The sequence below is a fragment of the Hyperolius riggenbachi genome, chromosome 3 (genome assembly GCF_040937935.1).
Source record: "Hyperolius riggenbachi isolate aHypRig1 chromosome 3, aHypRig1.pri, whole genome shotgun sequence".
In the NCBI taxonomy this organism is placed as follows: domain Eukaryota; kingdom Metazoa; phylum Chordata; class Amphibia; order Anura; family Hyperoliidae; genus Hyperolius; species Hyperolius riggenbachi.
Genome location: NC_090648.1, coordinates 135,477,376 through 135,491,832, shown reverse-complemented (window position 1 = coordinate 135,491,832; position 14,457 = coordinate 135,477,376). Strand labels below are relative to the sequence as shown.

The following is a 14,457-nucleotide window of genomic DNA, read 5'->3' as shown; positions in this document are numbered from 1 at the left end:
TTGCAGAATCCTGGGCTCTATTTCAACCTTGATTCAGTGGAGTCTGGTGAAAGATTATATCATTTTTACTGCAAGGCTTTGCTGTCTAGCGGGAGGAATATTTCTAAGTATCATATTTATCAAACAGAGCCGTTCACAGGAGACAGAGTATGTGTAAGAGAGAAGGTAAAGGAGAGAGAGTGTGAGAGACAGCTCAGGAGAGAAATATAGAAGACCGAGAGGCCACAGAGCCCCTCCAAGCTTCATTTTTCACTTTCTTGCGCTTTACACTATTACATTTGAAAAGTTTATATCAAGGTACTTTTTTTTTTCTTTTTCTAGCAGGTTTTCTCTTAAAGCAAACCTTAACTGAAAATTAAAAGTCAAAATAAACATACACACCTCATACTTACCTCCCTTGTAGTCTACCCATCACTCTCTTTTTCCTCTCCTGTTTCCTTTTTATCCTCTGTGATTGATGAAATTCTCAGTTTTCTATTTTAACTGCTCTGCGACCGCCTAACATGGATGGGCAGTCGCAGAGTGGCTCCCCGAGGACCGCCTAATGCTGATTGACGTCAAGTCCTGGTGGCGGAGATTAGCAGGGAACGCGCATGTGCAATTGTTCCCTGCTGAGATACGGAGCCGAGCTTTGTGATCAGCCTGCCAGCCGGGATCGAGGCTGGCAGGCTGTTAAAAATATGCCATTTAGCATTTGTACAGCGCTGCGATCTAGTGCAGCGATGTACTGCGGACAGCCCTGTCACCTGACTGTCCCTCTGATTGGCTCTCAATCTAATCCCTCTCATAGGCTGATGCCTATGAGAGGATATTGTACTTATTGGATCTCGGGGGAGGGAGAAAAAAATACTGTTTTTATTAAGATAAATATAAAAATAATATTAATTTAAGAAAAAATTGACATGGCAGCAGCAATCAGATCCCGCCAACAGAAAGCTCTGCTGGTGGGCAAAAAAGGAGGCAATATTCATTTGGCTGCTAAGTTGCATGGCCGAGTAATAAACTGTTAAAGCTGCAGAAGGCTGTAAAAAAATGGCCTGGTCACTGGGGGGGGGGGGGGGGGGGGGGTGTAACCCTGTGTTCTTCAAGTGGTTAAAAATGGTGATGACCCTGTAACAGCTTCCTGGTCAGCACACTGTTAAACTTGTCAAAGTTCTTGGATTTTTATTTCGGATCATTACATAGTTTTGAGGGGAAATGTGCTGCAAACGAAAAAGCTATGTTTTCATAATTGCCAGACTTTGGCATTTCAGGTTTGGATTTGTATACCCCACAAGCTGACTTGATTGGGTGTGGTAAGGAGTTTTAAAGGGTTGGGGCAGCATGACAGAAGCCTCTGTCTCTAGAGGTGTTGAGGTGGACTATGGGGATGAAAGTTATTAGATTTTGTTGATCTGAAGTTGTGGGAGGTGTGAAGGAGCCAAGACCCTCCGGCGTCAGCAGTCATTTATTCGGATGTAGTTGTTTTCATTGTATAAGTTGAGTTTTATTCCTGGTTTGCTTTCACAACTAGTAATATGACACCAATACAATTCAGAAGACTGAGACTAACTGCTATAATAACCCTCTTCATGGGCATGATGGTGTCATTTCACACACTCTATACTGCCAAGCCAGGCTGCCATATTGTCATCACTTCATTTCCATTTGTTATAGTGAAAGTTATCTCTGGTTAAATGATAACCATCTGCACTCTGGCATTGTACATTACATTACATGGGATATTCTGTAGTAAAGAGAAGGGAAACATGAACAAACATATGTGACTGGATCAGTGGCGTAGCTAAGGAGCTGTGGGCCCCGATGCAAGTTTTACATGGGGCCCCCCAAGCACTCTATACATAACAATTGATACGGCATGCCAAAACCTGCCAATGGCAACTACAGTGTCAGAGGTGCAAGAAGAGGCTGGGAAACAGTTTGTTAGTGATTACTACTATTCACAGCATCTATAGAAATGAATATTATGAGCACAGGACCAATAGAGAGGTAATAATGTAGATGAGGGAGAGCCCTTTGGGGCCCCTCTGGCCCAAGGGCCCCGATGCGGTCGCTACCTCTGCACCCCCTATTGCTACGCCCCTGGACTGGATGCAGCACTGGTGGACATCACATTATTATTATTATTATTTAGTATTTATATAGCGCCGACATATTACGCAGCGCTGTACAGTGTATATATATATATATATATATATATATATATATATATATATATATATATATATATATATATATATATATATATATATATATCTTGTCACTAACTGTCCCTCAAAGGAGCTCACAATCTAATCCCTACCATTGCCATATGTCTATATTATGTAGTGTAAGTACTGTAGTCTAGGGCCAATTTTAGGGGGAGCCAATTAACTTATCCGTATGTTTTTGGAATGTGGGAGGAAACCGGAGTGCCCGGAGGAAACCCACGCAGACACGGAGAGAACATACAAACTCTTTGCAGATAGTGCCCTGGCTGGGATTTGAACCAGGGACCCAGTGCTGCAAGGCGAGAGAGCTAACCACTACGCCCCCATGCTGCCTACGCCACATCCATATAAGCCAAGCAACGTGAAAGTGTTTTAGAACTTTTTCTACCATTAAGAATAAAGATGCCTCGATCTGTTGCATGACCATACACCGCAGAGTGATTCCTGATAGATTCAGGACTTGGCCTTGAGATGCCGCTTCTGCCACCTGCCTGCCCAAGTGTGAAATATCCCCCCAGTGCCACTGCTTTCAAAAGTCTGACCTGTCCCACTGAGGTGACTTCGGGTGTCCTCCACTGTAACCTCCGTTACCATGAGTGCTATACCACATGCCATACACAGGCCTGGGACACCGTGGTAGCAGGGGGTATAAATGGAGTATGCCAGTAGTTGTGCCAGAAGGACAGGGGAGGACTTTCAGAGCACTGGCACCAGGAGGACATATTACACTTGGGGGGACATCGACCGGGGTCCGTTGCGTATGTCAGTGATTGCAATATCAAATGCCGTTACCACCGTGCACCCGATCAACCACTTTCAACTGAGATTTTCCAGCATGTCCGATCGATTGATGCTTTCGACCGTTTTTGACCCAAATTCGTTTGCATCATCCATCAGGTGGGCATGTTGCGGCACCCATTTTTATTTATTTATATAGCACTGACATATTACGCAGCGCTGTACAGAGTATATTGTCTTGTCACTGACTGTCCCTACCACTGTCACATGTCTATGTATGTAGTATGTAGTATATGTATCGTAGTCTAGGGCCAATTTAGAAGGAAGCCAATTAACTTATCTGTATGTTTTTGGGATGTGGGAGGAAACCAGAGTACCCGGAGGAAACCCACTCAGACACAGGGAGAACATACAAACTCCTTGCAGATGTTGACCTGGCTGGGATTCAAACTGGGGTCCCAGCGCTGCAAGGTGGGAGCCCTAACTACAACGCCACCTGCCCATTTTCATCTGATTCGATTCAATGATTCAATTGGATGGTCGATCGGGCCGCAAAATCGCTAAATTCTCAGGCAAACAGATATCAGGTCTGATATCTTACAGAGTTATTTTCCGACTGCTTCCAATGCCTTATGCACTATGTATGTATTTGGCATAGGCAATACATGCACATATTTAACAGACATGACATTACGGTGTGTGTAAAGCGATATCTGCTGCAGATAGGGTGATAGAAGACTCAGGTAGCTTGATCGAGTGGTGTGTGTGCATGTGTGTGTGTGTACGTGTGTGTGCGTGTGTGTGTGTGCACTGAATGCAAGCTGTCCCACGTGCTGTTCACTGTTTTCATAATCTTGGTAACAGCTGGTTAGCCAGCTGGGCAAGAAAGGGCCTTAAATATATAGTATGACTATCACTTCACAGTTCTAACTTTTGCCTTTTTTTTCATCTTGTCCTCTTTCTACCTTTTTTCCTTCTTTTTTGTTTTCCTATTTTACTCATCTTTCTTTTCTGCGTTGATCACTCTCTTTAAACGTCTTTCACTTTCCCCTTTTTTTTTTCCACCAGCAGGAAAAAACCATCTGGTCTCACTTACAAGTCAGATCTCAGAACTCCCAAAGGCAGAATATATTCCCCTCCTGCCTCTAAATCAGACCCAAGCAGTCGTAAATCACACAGCAGGCTTATTTATTAGACATAGTTTTGGGCCACTTCAAGCATGGAAAATAAATTTAACCAAAGAGTTCTGAAGCAATTTTCTTTCACATCTCTGTGGGATTATACTGGGAAAGGCGGAGGATTGAGGGGGGGCTCTGGAGGTCCCAGCCAAAGAGCCAAACTCAGAGACTGATGGCAGGTCGAGGGGGCAAAGAAATTATGGGAGACAGTCTTCAAAAGACCCCCAGTGCACCTTAAATCAAAACACTAAATCGCTGTCACTTCAAGAGATCTGCTCAAGTAGGATTTAGTTTGGCAGGAGAAGGGAAGGTTTAATAATACTGGCTCTTCAGTGGGAAGTAGTTTTCATTCTTTTCACATTATTCGGAAAAACCTTCAAAGCTGAAGGACCTGCAAAGCATTATGGGAGGACATCCAATGTCAGTATCCTTACTTGTGTTGACACAGTAAATATCTGTATTTCACAATAGATATTTCAACTTTCCTTGAATGTTTTCACTCCCATTAGGAGTGTGAGGATCTTTATCATTACTAGAACCCGTATGCAGTATTTTTGATTGAATGAAAAGAAGAAACTGTTTGCTTTAGACGCCACAAACATTCCTTCCTTCAGACTGAAAATTAGTGCTTCATACAATTTTGGCATCTTTGTACAAGAAGTCATTACTTCCATAATGCCAGTGGCATAGCTAAGCGGCAATGGCGTAGCTAGAGGGGAGCAGCACTTGTGATCGCAGGGTTCCCAAAGCCATGGGGAGCCCCCAACTACTAACCGTCCCTTCCTCAGGGGATACAGGGATTCCTCGCGGATACTTCAGATCAGGTGGTTTTGTGGCTTCGCTTGTTATGGGTGTGAAGAGCATGATGGCCACATTTGTTTTATGGCCCTTGTAAGAAGCGCCCCAAGGCTGTGAAGGGCAACAAGGGGAGGTAAGGGAAATGGTGTGAACATGGCCGGGGCATCAAAGTTTTGCTGGGGGTCTTGAATTGTGTTTGGTAATAGTAGCAATACCATCCTTCACAATATGGGCCCACCCCATACCTATAAATAGCTGCACACAGTGGGCTTGAATCACAAAAGAGTGCTTACTTATAGCACGGCCGTTTTCAGGTGAATTATATAGTTTCGATAACAATATCGTTTCTGCGCGGAAATTCACGTTTGCATGCGAAAATGATATCGTTTCGTGCGTAAATTTGAGATCGCTAATATTAATAATTTAGTGGCTACAATAATTTTAATGACACAGACCCTGCCATATACATTTCGGGGTGAGGACGCCCATCCCCTCAGTTTATGTTCCAAGCGTCCCACGATTGGCTGAAGGTTGGCCTCAGTAAAATTCTTAAGCGAGCATTGAATCCACACCCCCAAATATTTAAACTTATCTACCACCTGCAGGTTTGATTTTTCCGAGATAAGAAGATGGTCAAAATTGTCCACCGGGAAAAGAAATAACTTGGACCAATTGATTGAAAGGCCAGAGAGCTTGTGAAAAACAGAGTAGATATTGAGAACAGTTTCTAGGGAGGGGCCTGGGTTGAACAGTTATACCAGCATATCGTCCACATACAGGGAAATGCGCTCTTCAATTCTATTAATTTTTAATCCTTGGATGCAAACTGCTTGTGCTAGTGGGGGGGGGGGGGGGGGGGGGAGTAGACATCCTTGTCGCGTCCCCCATGTGATACTACAAAATGGTGACACAATTGAGTTGATTCGGAGTCTTTCCCTGGGTCACTTGTATAGAATGCTAATCCATTTCATGAAGCCGGGTCCCAAACCAAATTTGTCTAATACAGCAGGGACAGATGAGCACACTCTATTGGAGAGTAACTTCTTGCTAACATGAATCTGAATATTTGCCTTCTGAAGGCAAAATTGTATTTAGTGATGCTGTTTTTTAATGTATGTATGTATGGGCATGCTACAAAAATCCTAATAGTTCTGCGTTTTCCCCAATTTTACTGTACTCAATAGCACTACATATCAGTGAGAGGCCAGAGAAATTTCCACAATAAATCAATTTTGCAATGAAAAGTACACGTTCCATTTACAAACTTTTTTTCAAAAACTTTGTGCCAAGCAAAGTATAGATGAGGACTGACGCCATAATGTATACAAAGGGGCGCCTGTGCTCAGAACTAGTTTCAAAGTCACTTTCTTGAGGCTACCTTTCAACGCTGCAAGCGGAGTCATCACTGCCTTATTATACTTAGCAGTATTCCATCAGAGGTGAACAGTGCCTTTGTTTAGACGGATTCACTTTTTGTCCTATGTTTTCTGCTTGGTGATATTTTCACAACTTTTTAATAAAATGTCTAAAAAAAGGCACCAGCAAGCAAAAAAATACTCAGAATAGTTTTGACAGCACTGTTCCCCTACTTTTTGGTACTTTTTCAATTGCAGAGTGCTAAAATGTTATTTTAAGGAGCAGGGCCGGTTCTAGCTACATAGGGGCCCGGGGGCACAAGTAACTTAGGGCTCCCTCGCATAGCCCCACCCCCATAGCACACACACACCCACACTCCCCCCTCAATCACACAATATCCTTAGGTGTCCATTATACATTCCCAAAATCAATGGTGGGGCCCCCATATTCCCCTTTTCTTTTACCCTACAAATGCAAAATGTACACATAACAGAGTCTTATCTAATCCAGGCAGGACATAGGAAGCAGGACTGTACTCTGTGCTCTGGACTTCTTTGCTTCCTCATTCCTTGCAAGAATGAATAGGGTCACATAGCTGGAGAGGAGGGAAGGAGACAGCTTGGGGGGCCCCTACAAGCTGTGAGAATTGTCCACTTTGCCGCTATGGAAGCTCTGGCCCTGCCTAGGAGAAAACTTAGGAAAAACGTAAATTGAATGTGGGCCATTTTGTTTAATCAAAGATCTGCCTACTCTTGGTCACTTTTAGGAACTGCGCAGGAGAGCAACCTTCAGACGAGATGGCTGCTGTATCTGTTCTGAGTACTGGAACACTGATCTGCTAATCAACACAAATGGTGCCATTTTCTGTGTCCAAAACTAATAATGAATCATTGACATGTTACAGCATGCTGTAGAGGAAATTAGTGAGCTTGTACGTTACATATGGGACACAGACACATGAAACTAAAGAGGAAGAGGACTGGGCTCCATCAGTCTTATTATTATTCACTGTATGAGTATTGCTGGTCCAGTTCATGCATATTATTGTTGACCCAGATTACTCCAGCAATGGGATTTTTGCAGCTGTTGGGTAACATTGTTTTGTGTATATGTTACGGCCAGAACCCAAAACGCGAAGTGGCCGTGTACCTGCGGCCAATGTTAGAAATAAAAAGATTCCCGGCCGCCTAAATGCATTTGGTGGCAGTCTCGCTGCGGCCAAATGTATCCGATGTGGTAATTGAATTAATGCCTCTGGCGGCAATGTGATCAGAGGAAGCCGCCCCTTCAGCTCTGCCTCCACTCCTATGCAGCTATGGCAGCCGGGGGATACGCGTGTCCCCAGAGTCGTTTGTAGCAGCAGGGAAGCAGAGCGGAACTCCGGGGAGGCTGCAGACATTGCTTCTGCCGGCACCCGCTCTGCAGGAAGGAACGGCAGGATTCCCTGCCGCTACGAACAACTCTGCAAAAGTTGCATAGGAGAGGGGCAGGGAGAGGAGGCAGAGCTGAAGAGGCGGCTTCATCTCACATTGCCGCCAGAGGAATTAATTCAATTACCCCGTTAGATACATTTGGCCAAATCGAGACGGCCACCAATTGCGTTTAGGAGGCCGGGGATCTTTTTATTTCTAACATTGGCCGCAGGTACATGGCCACTTCGCGTTTTGACTGGCCAGAACCCGAAGTGGCCAGACTTCGTGGTCTGGCCGTAACATGTACAAGACTTTCTTGCACTTCGACTGCAGTTAGTCCAAATAACTGGTAAGTTAAAAGTAAAAAATCTTTACTTTCTGTACTCTGGTCTTTTACAGGTATGGGTACTAGGAAAGGCCAATTTCTGATTCCAATGAAATTCAGATTTCCACAAATACAGATTACTGATACCGCAACAATCTGACAGATTTCTAATTTCTACATAAAGTGTTGTTTTTTTGCCATTTTTGTAAAATAAATTTAGGTAATTAAAAAAAAAAGTTTGTTTTTTTATGGAACCCGTAATATTTTGCAGAATTCCGTAAATATAGCAGACATCCGCAAAATATTACGGATTCCGTGAAACAACCTTTTTACATTTTACGTCCAAATACACTGATTGACCAAATACTTTGGTAGTATTGGACCAGTACAGAATGCAGAATTTTTCAGCGGAAATTGGATTTTCTGTGGTAATTTTTTCAGAATCTTGTGCTTGGTTTAAAATTTCCATAGTTTTCCAATTTCTGCGGTAAAGTGTTGCATTTTCTGATTGGTCCAATACTACGGTGTATTTCAGAATTCCAAGTCTGACTCAGAATTACTCAGTAGGATTGGACCAATCAGAGAATGAAAAACTTTACCTCAGAAATCGGAAAAGCACAGAAATCTTAAACCAATCACAAGACCTAGAAAAACTTTGGTAGCATCAGAGTCTTGCGATTGGTCTAAAACTCTGATTTCCACAGAAATTTTTTTAATTTTCTGATTGGTCCAATACTTCCGAGTACTGTGATTGGCCTAAAATTTCAGAGTTGCGGTAATGCGGCATTCCAAAGGATTTCTGATTGCCAATGTCCGATTACTTTCTGATCGGAAACTCGGAATATGGCATTCTGATGGTATTTTACGACAATCCCTAATGGGTATTTTAGCTTAATATTTTTATAATCCAGTTGGTGTTGGTGAGTTGCTCAATGCACTCAGTAAAAGGCTGCGGAAAGTGAGTTACTTTTCCATACTGTGTAATAGGAACTTAAGTTTGATTCCTGTCTGCAAAAGTCAGATACTATGTATTTATAATGTGTATCATGTTGACACCTTAAAGTGGATTTTTTTTATTCAAAATAAATTGGTTAAAGTACAATTGAAGTGAGAAGCATATGGAGGCTGCCATATTTATTTATTTTTAAACAATACCAGTTGCCTGGCTGTCCTACTTATCTTTCATGCAGCAGCAGCGTCTGAATACTACACCTGAAAAAAGATTACCTAAGAGTACCACTGCCGTGTAAATAAAAAAGGAGCCAAGGACCCCAGTAGAGTTTTACATAGGGCCCCCTCAAGCACTCTATACAGAACAGTGGATATGAAGCACAAAAACCTGCCAAGGACCACCGCACTGTGAAAGAAGTTTAGGCAGGGGAGGGGAAAGTCATTGTGCCTAAGAGGATTAGGCAGGGGAGGTGACAGTTATTGTGCCTAAGAGGGTTAGGCAGGGGAGGGGAAAGTCATTGTGCCTAAGAGGGTTAGGCAGGGGAGGGGAAAGTCATTGTGCCTAAGAGGGTTAGGCAGGGGAGGGGAAAGTCATTGTGCCTAAGAGGGTTAGGCAGGGAAGGAGACAACCCCTATGCCTAAAGGTGGCCACACACGATACAATAAAATGATCCGATTTTGCAGTAATTCGATAAAAACGATCGGATCTCCCGGAAAAATCGAAAGCTTTTTTTCATTCGACTGAAAAATCCGATCAGATTTCCTGTTTTCTTCGATTTTAATCGATCGGGAATGCCAGATATTTTTCTTCAATCTTACTAAAGATTGTATGGTGTGCGTTGGATTGTCAATATATTAATATACACACCCTAGCAATTTTCTCTGAGTTTCCAATCATTTTTATCATAATTGGGGGAAAAATTTAACACATGTGTGTGGTACATTGGTCATATTTTTGAAATATTACAATCAGTCAGAAAAATTGATTGCAATTCTTAAATTGAACAGATATTTAAAAAATTGTATGGTGTGTGGCCACCTTAAGAAGGATTGGCAGGGAAGGGGACAGTCACTGTGCCTAAGAGGGTAAGCCATGGGAGGGGTACAGTCACTGAGTCTAAAGGTGCGTACACATGCACGACAGCAGCCAACGACAAGTCCATCGGCACCTCCCACTGGACGGGTTTTCAGCAGACTGTAGTGCGTGTGTACGCACTGTCGGCGGACTGATAAGGCTGTTCCTGAACGATCCGCCGGGCGTCGTGCGTGTGTACGCACCTTATGAGGGTCAGGCAGGAAGAGGTACGGTTTGTTAATGATTCTCACTAAACAAAGCACATATAGAAATGATCTTCACCATTACAGCACCAATGAAGAACTAATACAGTGGCGGATGGAGAAATCCCTGGTGAGCCCCTCTAGTCCAAGGGCCCCAGTGCAGTAACATCCTCTGCATCACCTATTCCTGCAGCACTGATGTACCTTTGTATATATTAGTATACAGTAGTACTGTACAGGAAGCATTCCTATTTTAATAAAGATGAATTTCTAATGGAATATACGGCAGTGTGAAGCCTAGATAGACCTCTACAGAGCTGCAGAGCTAATGTGTGCATAGAAGACACTCTTTTTGAGGGTCATGATCCTTAAAATGAAAAGAATCTCTGGTATTTGAAAGAAGTGTAATTTTCTTGCCTCGAAAGGCTCCTGTCCCGGGTTGTCAGACTTGGGTTAATTGGAAGTGATTGGGTCTGACAGAGAGCATTATAACTCAATGCACTGAAATGCTATTTATCAGAGCCTGTAATAAGGGCACATCAGGAGCCAAACCACACGCAAGAACTTTGATAACACTGGTTATTGTATGGCGTGGTGCACAGTGGGAAGGATGGGCTGCTTATAGAACACAGATGAGGATTTAAAGGCGCTATTGTTGGTTTCAGCTCTAAACAGTGCAGCGAGGTGTGAACAGACCCTTTTAGCTCTTCACAGTTCTAACATATGGAAAGGTGGTGATTTCCAATCCAGTGTCTCAGGACACAGATACAGCTGGCAGCTCAGATACCTGTTGATGGCGCCGCGTCTGACAGGCTTCCACATTCCATCAAGTGGCAGTTCATGCTGCACGAACCGGCGTCAGCCAACACGTTTCAGGAGTAGGCTACGCTTGTGTTGTGTGACTTTTCTGCTCCTCAGTGTAATGTTAATGATGGTGCTGTTCAGAGTGTAATATGGTCAAAAGTGGGAAAGATAGATCCATACATAGTTCATAGCGTGTGTGTGGGGGGAGGGGGGTGGGGGGCATCTATGCAAAAAAGGCACAAGGAAAAATGGGCAGTACGGTGGTGTAGTGGTTAATGCTCTCGCCTTGCAGCGCTGGGTCCCAGGTACGAATCCCAGCCAGGTCAACATCTGCAAGGAATTTGTATGTTCTCCCCGTGTCTGTGTGGGGTTCCTCTGGGCACCCGGGTTTCCTCCCACACCCCAAAAACAAACAGATAAGTTAATTGGCCTCCCCCTGAATTGGCCCTAGGCTACAATACATACACTGTACAATACATACATAGACATATGACTATGGTAGGGATTAGATTGTGAGCTCCTCTGAGGGACGTTAGAGACAAGACAATGCACTCTGTACAGCGCTGCGTAATATGTTGGCGCTATATAAATACTTAAAATAAATAAAATGGGCACAAAATAGTGGTAATAGAATATATTGGTAATTTTACAAATATTATACTATCGGCTATAGTAGAATATCACTAATTTTACCTATATTCTACTATAGCATTCATGCAATAACGGGGAATTTGGCCGTACGGTTAAACCGAAAAACGGCTCGCCCTGCTCCTGCAAAAGTCCTAGCGGCGTTAATTACTATTCTGCCTCCAGGCCACCGTAGACTCAGGGGGTAAGATGTATTTTGGCCAAATTACGCTGTTTTCAAAGTAATTTGGGCTCAGTGCTTTGGGGTCAGTGAGGTGGCGGAGGCGGAGTCACAATACTGATTTCCTGAGAGATTTCATGCTGCAGTTGATCAAGAATCAGCCAGCAGTGTATGGGTAGACAACTGATCTCTCCCCAAGCAGATTTGATCAGATGGAGATCTGTCTCTTGGTCGATCTGCCCATACATCGCTAGATTTACCTTTAGATATTTAGACCTAGATTGACCTTTAGATAGGTACTCAGTTTGGATAGCAATGGATTTCATGTACAGTGGAAACGTGGTTTGCAAGCATAATTTGTTTCAGAAACATGCTTGTAAACCAAAGCACTCTTATGTCAAAGCGAATTTCCCTATAAGGATTAATGGAAACTCAGATGATTCGTTCCATAATCCAAAAATATTTATAGAAAATTATTGAATGCAAAGTACTGTACTGTACTGTTTATAGTAATACTTTCGCTATACCAGAATCATTGCCATCTGTTGGCTCTTTTTTTTGTGTGTTTGTAGCTTTACCAAGGAACTTATCCAATGACAGTTGCTTTTGCCTACGTTTGAGGATTTCACAGAGATGTGGCATTGTACAGTCCCTACATTCAGGTTAAGTACAATTAAGTACAATCCTTAAAGTCAAAGGGAGAAGAGCCATCAGCTCAGTTCTGATTATGTGAAATGTGTGAACATTCTTTACTTGTATATCAAGACCTTGCTTACTTATCAAGTTAAATGTCCACAAACAAACTTTTATTGCAAAGCGCTCTTAAACCAAGTTATTCTCAATCTAAGATTTTACTGTAATGCTAATTGGATCTTTATTGGGGTGCAACATTTTAAGCTAAAGATGTAGCAAAGCTATAGGCAGGGCCGGATTTACCATAAGGCACTGTAGGCACGTGCCTACAGGCGTCTGATGATGGAGAGGTGGCTTACTCCCCTCCTCAAGCGCCTCCCACCTGCCTTATCTATGCAGAGTCCCAAGTGGAGTGTAAATGAAAGGTTACTCACCCGGGTCTCCGCATTCCACTGGCCAGATCTCCTTTCAGTCGGGTGCACCTATAGCTACCTAATTCTTGGAGATACCTCTAGCTACTTAAGGGCTGGTTCAGACGGACGTTTGGAGGCGTTGCGTTTGCTGGCGTCGCGTTCAGCAGCGTTCGTGTGCGTTTGGATGCGGTCGCGTTTTTTCTTCCCCTAGGGGGACTTTAGCCGTCGCGGTTAACCTCCCCTGGAAGCTACATGTAGCTTCCAGGGGCTCCTTAAACGCCAGGGAAAATCGGGACCCGAACGCTGCGTTCGTGCAAACGCGCTTGAAAGCTTGGTACAAACGCTCCCATACACTTGAATGGGAGCGTTTAACACCAAGCCCTGAACGCTGGTTGTAAACGCTCTGCAAGCGTCCGTCTGAACCAGCCCTAATACTGAGAGTACCTCTGGCTACCTAATACAAAGTGGTACCTGTAGCTACCTATGATGGGCAATGGAAGTAAAGGAGAAGTGACAGCTGGGTGCAGTTTGGCGGGTGTTTAGGGCGGAGTCTAGGGTGCCTATAGGCTTTAGTGATGTTAATCCGGGTCTGGCTATAGGCTCTCTTCATTCAAATCAAAGAACTCTCTTTCCATTTGTTGAGATGTTTCATTAAAAAATAAAACAAAAACAAAACATAAACCTCGTATCATTATCATAAAGACACATTGTTTGTTTTGCTGAATTTTAGCATTTCAAGCTCTTGCGATCCAAACATTTTACTTTACCAGTGCTTCTCCCATGCTGTATATTCAGAGAAGTACAGCCACTCTCTTCTCTTTGAATTATGTTCATTTATCACTGTATAAAAACTCAAAAGCAAGGACTTCTCATATAAATCTTGTTACACATTTACAGCTTGCTTTAAATCGATGATTCTTATTCCATAGAAATGACTGGGCAAATGTTAGATGGATCAGGTTCAGATAGTTCCAGCCACATAATAAGTATTGGCAAAGTGAATGTATATGATGGATAGCACTCTCACCTTGCAGCACTAGAGTCCCCGGGTCAAATCTCAGCCAGGGTGCCTTTGCATGGAGTTTGCCTGTTAACCCTGTCTTTGCTTCAGTTTCCACCAGGTACTTCAGCTTCCTCCAACATCCCAAAAATACACTGGTAAGGTAATTGTTATCCTCCAAAACTGATCTCAGGTGCAGGTCCTGTGCAATCCAACCAAACCCCTCCTCCCCCCGCCCTCTGCCGGAAGAGGACATTTCGTAGCTGCACACATGCTGGGGAGGTTAGCGCACACACAACACCATGGGGGGGGGGAGCTGTCGGGGTTGGAGTTTTGCAGGGGCTCCAGATTTTGAGTTCCTGAGGTCTAATGGCCTGTACACACTGAAAAACGCAAGCAAAATTGCAAGCGCATGCGTTTTTAATGCGTTTTTCAAGCGCTGCGCTTAAAAAAGCGCAGCAGGCACTGCGATTGCGTTTTTCTAAAAACGCATCGCACCAGTGTGTACAAGTCATCACGATTTTCATTATTTTTCAAAAGACCTTGCGATTTT

The 14,457-nt window shown here is 43.4% G+C and overlaps 1 long non-coding RNA gene across 6 annotated transcripts in view; it reads left to right on the top strand.

Annotated features, from left to right (window-relative positions):
• The window catches only part of LOC137561160 (uncharacterized), a 150,683-nt gene that overhangs the window by 28,635 nt on the left and 107,591 nt on the right, over positions 1 to 14,457 (top strand). For 4 of the 6 annotated variants that reach the window (XR_011029899.1, XR_011029900.1, XR_011029896.1 and 1 more), the window contains exon 3: positions 12,431 to 12,520. The exons of the other annotated variants lie outside the window; for them this stretch is intronic. This is a non-coding gene — a long non-coding RNA (uncharacterized lncRNA). The remainder of the gene's footprint in view (positions 1 to 12,430; positions 12,521 to 14,457) is intronic. 6 annotated transcript variants of the gene reach the window in all.